The sequence below is a fragment of the Coloeus monedula genome (assembly GCF_965178545.1).
Source record: "Coloeus monedula genome assembly, chromosome: 8".
NCBI lineage: Eukaryota > Metazoa > Chordata > Aves > Passeriformes > Corvidae > Coloeus > Coloeus monedula.
Window position 1 is genome coordinate 4867019 of NC_138788.1, and position 4911 is coordinate 4871929.

Genomic DNA, 4911 nt, shown 5'->3' on the forward strand with positions numbered 1-4911 from the left:
CTTTCCTTTTCCTCAAACCTTCAGTTATTCACGAAAACTTGGGTATCAGTGTTTAAAAGGGTAATGCAAACAACTGGGAAATGACAGTAGTTTGGGCTTCAGTGGGAGCATTTTACAATAATTAATTTTTTTTACAGTATTTTTATTTGATAATTAGATTAGCATTTGATAAAGATTCAAAATTATCACCGGAGGAGACCAGTTGCATGTCAGACTTGTATCCATCTCCATCAAGACTACTGAAGGAGACTTGCTATTGTCAGAGCAGTGCAGTCATGGATTTATTGCGCCTGCCACTTTAGTACGGGGATGAAGATTGAATTTGCATGGCAGAACTACCCAGGCTACTTGAACTACAGGTACAGCAGATGTTTGTCCCTTGTTTTCCAGGGCAAAAGTAAGAGCACAGTGTAAAGCAGTGAGCCCTGCTTAAGCATAGATTTGTCTCCTTTGGCACTTTATGGGAGTTACTATTATTGAGGTTGTTACTAATCATACTTAGAGCTCCAAGCCATGGTATTCCCTTTAAGAATGTTTATAAACTACTCTGAAGAGGATTTTAATTCATTGCCCTGCTCTCTGCTGCAATAAACTTGATTTATCAGTAATAAATGAAGCTTAATGTAATCAAATGTAAATCACTATCAAAGAGAGCTCCTTAAAGGCGCATGAGGTTCTGCAGTTAAGATAAATGCAGATACAAGCTTTCATTTAATAATAAAGTTTTCAGCACAGGTATGGAGTTGAGCACCTTAAGACTGGCTGTGTTGACCTTCTGTGTGCAACCAGAACTATGTACTTGTATATACTGTGGGAAGCAGCCTTACTCAGTTTTTGAAGAGGAGAAAAAAGAATAGGAAAAACAAAATGTTTGTTTCTCCTGACAAGTAACAAGGTCCTGTTGCTTACCAAGTGGGTATTTCTAAATTGCCAGGTCAGAGTGGGGTTTGGGTGCACTAATCATTAACTTACTGTTTTGGTCCTTCAATCTGCTGTTCGTTTTTGTGTGACTTCAAAAACCTTACCTAGACCTTGAAAGGTGTAGAGCATCTTCTGTCACCTGCCATCACTAGATTAATACAGCTCCAGGAAATCCCCTTGACTGTTTACCTGCTCTGTGTGCAGAATTAATCAACAAAGTAACTCCAACAGCTATCATTTCTGTACACTTGAGTTCCCTGACCGTGTGACTGAGTGTTTTTATTTTCTTGGGGAAAGGAGCCTGTTCCTGCCTATACACGTAATTTTTCTCTGTGCTACTACCTCTTACACTGTGCTACTACCTCTTACACTGACTTGCTTTCTGTGAGTATGCTAAAACTTTGTAACGTCCTACCTTTGCCTGCCCATTTCTGTGGGTGAAGGAGAAAGATGTGTTATTTTCTAACCACAAGACAGCTGGGGGTGGGGAAAGCACCTAAACCAAACTGACAATAACATGGGCACACTAGAACTGTGAAGTACCGTATCAGCAGCCCTGCTGGACTAAACAGTCTGAGTTCCTGCATATTCCCTGGGTTTGAACATAACTACTGACTTTACAAAACAACAAAATAAGGTGTTGCAGGTGCCGTGAGTGTCCTCAGAGCCCCCTTACCATTAGCTAGGACAGCACTCAGCATTATTATTTTTCTCCAACCAAAGGCACATCAGTTTCAGATCAGGAAAATGAGGTTTGGGAATCTTGTTCCACATAGGAACTACCAAGTTAGTAATTTCAGTGTAGTTGGTGTGTACAGTGCTGGTAGGGGTCTCTATCTTGCCAATGCTCCAGGCTGGTCTTCCCAGCAGGTCATGAATCCTACACTGTGCAGTGAATGTCTGTAGGTGTTCACTGCTTCCCTCCATGTGCCTGATTACGTGAGGAAACAAAACATTAACGTTACACGAAGACTTCAGTTTGAGTTGAGGGCAAAAGTCAAGTTTCCTTCCCTTTTTCAAGCAAATTGAGCAGCTTGTCTGGGATAAAGAACAGAGCTGGCAGACTGTAGCTAAAAACCAGCTTCCACTGAAAATTGTATCTGCCGTCTTTGAAAATTTTCAAAGGTAAAACCAGTTTAATTATTTGTGGCCTAATCCTGCACAGAGGTTCTGTGGATGCACCTTGCAGCAGCAGTGCTTGAGTACTCTGGGGTGCAGCATCTCAAGCAGTCTGAGGCTGTCCACTGGCAAGGTATCCTAATGAGATGCAAAGATTACATTAGGAATAAGCAAAGGGGGAGGGTAATTGAGATAAGGAAGATCTGCGGTATCTTTAGATGAGGGAGTGGCCCTACAACAGCAGGGAGGAGTTCTCTGGCTCATGGGCTGATGTGTTATTGCCCTGGTCAGGCCCTGCAGGGAATTGGGGATTTCTGTCAGTGCCCACTAGGGAATGCTCAGAGTTTTAAAGTCTGGAGCAGGAGGGTAGTGACGCTCCACGGGGTCTAAGGCCAATTCTCCACAGCATTCAGCGTTACTGGGGTGGCCGCTGTGGAGCCCAGTGTGGGGAGCTTCTGTAGGATCCAGGGCTCCCTGTAAGGTACCCACCTGCGGTGGGAAGCAGGGTCCCCCTCAGCTGAGGGGTCTTCTTCAGAACTGGGCTCTGCCATTGAAAGGGATAGTGAGTAATAATTGTACAGAGTTAAAAACCCCATAGCCAAACAGCTAAATCCCACTGAAATGTGTTTGTGTTTTGTTTCTAGGGACTCTCGAATTGCGTTTCTTTGTGGCTTTCAAATTAACTTAATTGGTAGTTTGCAAGTGTTTGCTTTGTTGGGGGCTCTGTCACGGGTGATACTGGTGCCGGAGCTGCTCAGAGGGAGCATGGGCTGTCACTCCAGGGCACAAGGGAGTGGGGTTTGCAGGGAAACAGAGTTTCTCTTGCTCTGTGAGAGTAAAAGTAACAGTCCAGTGGTCAGACAGCACTGGGATTGTGTCCCTTAAGAAATTTAGTCCTTTAAAGACCTGTGTTTGTGTACCTGCTTCTACCGTCCCCAAGGCAGGACAGATGGAGGCTTTGGGTGTGCCTTGCTGGGGTTTGCTTGGGCTGTTGTTTCCAGGGTTGCTAGGACCAGTTACAGCTCAGCTCTTGGAACTGCTCTGACTGTGCTGCGCCTGAGAACTGCTGTGCTGGGTTCATCTGAGGCACCAACCAACCCTCTCCAACTGTAGCTAGCCCAGGTGCTTCCAGGAGGGTATAAGGAGAGGGAAGTAGGCCTCCAGGAGCTCTGGGAGTCCTGTTCCACCTGAATTTGCCCAGCTCCTTTCCAAGGTCCCCCAGCAGGGAGCTGCACTGTTGGTGGGTGATGCTTTATTTCAGTGCCTCTGCTTTTCTGAGCCTTGGGCCTCATGCTGGAGGAGTAACTAGCAACTCTTTTCCCTTGGTGCTCTGCTATTAGGATTATTAGTACTACTGTTTTCCTACTGAGTCCTAACAGTCTGAGCATCTTCTTGAAACTGCCTAGCCAAGAGTAACTCATGGTACAACTCCATGACTTCTTGAGGATTTACAGTTAGCTTAGAACCCGCTGTTACCTAGACATGACCAGTTGTTTAGCCTGAAATCCAGCATTTTGCACTGGGTTTTATTCTCCAGTCACTTTGTAGATAAGTGTATCATGCAAATAAATGCATCTGCTTTTCAGTTTGACTGTTCTGGTTCAGTATTTAAGCGTATCTTACTGAGCTTGAGGTACTCACTGGGTCTTCCTTTTCTCACTTTTTTCAGTTTGCTTCTGAACGCTGGTTTCATTAGAATTTTGTGCTCTTACAGCCCCTCCTAATAGGATGTTGTCTGTCCCTTTGTTGTCATGCATTTAAAATATATTTTCCATAATCAAATCACTAATTAAAAATGTACTGGATCAAGCCAGATCTGTAGAAAATACATGGCCGTTTAGAAGAAATTATGACAAGATGTTTAAACATCTGCTGCTTTTCCATCACTTCAAATACTTTTGCAAGGTCATTATTGTGTCTAATGTAGCAAAGTAGAAGGTAGCTAGGGAATGGCAGACAAATGGTTTTACTTTGCTTTTTTTCAGTGCAGCTATTTAATATAAATACTAAGGGCTAAGATGCTTTCATAGGGTAGTTATGCAAATTATGAGAACACTAAATGATCTCGTTTTTTGAGATTGTACAAATTACAGCTGGACCTGGACATGCTCTGCCCTGCTTCCAGACAAATTTCATGCAAGTTGCTGAGTATTTAGGAATAACAAAAGGCTGTGATAGCAAATGTTTCCTCATGCCCACCATTTGCCTCATCATTGATTTAAATACTCTTGAAAGACATCCTCACTATGGGTAAAGGGCAGTGTGCAAAATGGAGGAGTAAGAGAACATATCATGGTTTGGGGTTCATCTTCTGTTCAAATAATATTATCAAAGACACGAGAAAGAACAAAATGCAGAACTTGTTCATCTAGGTGCAGAAAAAGGTGCAGCCGTTCTGTTCAAGAGGAAAAATGTTTTCAAGTCTTTCAGAGTAATAACTAATTGATAGGGAAGCATCTGGGTGTGTTAGAGTCTAACTGTTTTTAATATTTTGTGTCTCAAGTGTGTGAGTTTTATCATCTTTTTTTTTTTCTAATACAAATTTATTGCTATTAGAGAGATGGTGGTTCAGAAGTACAGTGGAATCATTCACACAGTAAGGTGTTACATAGTGGGAAACTAATTAAACTGGGCCCTGGCCCTTGAGGGCCAAAGGAAGGGCTCAGCACAGCTGCAGTGCCCAGGGAGCCATGGGATAAACCCAGAACAATGCAGGGCAGCTTCATTCAGGCTTTGCTTTTTTCCCAGGGGCAGGTGGTAAAAAAGCCATTTCCTATGTAATGCCTTCCATTAGCCAGGGTATACCTTGACTTTATAGGGCATCTTAGGTAAGTTTCTATGGTATAGCTAGAAATTAACAGAAACCAGAAA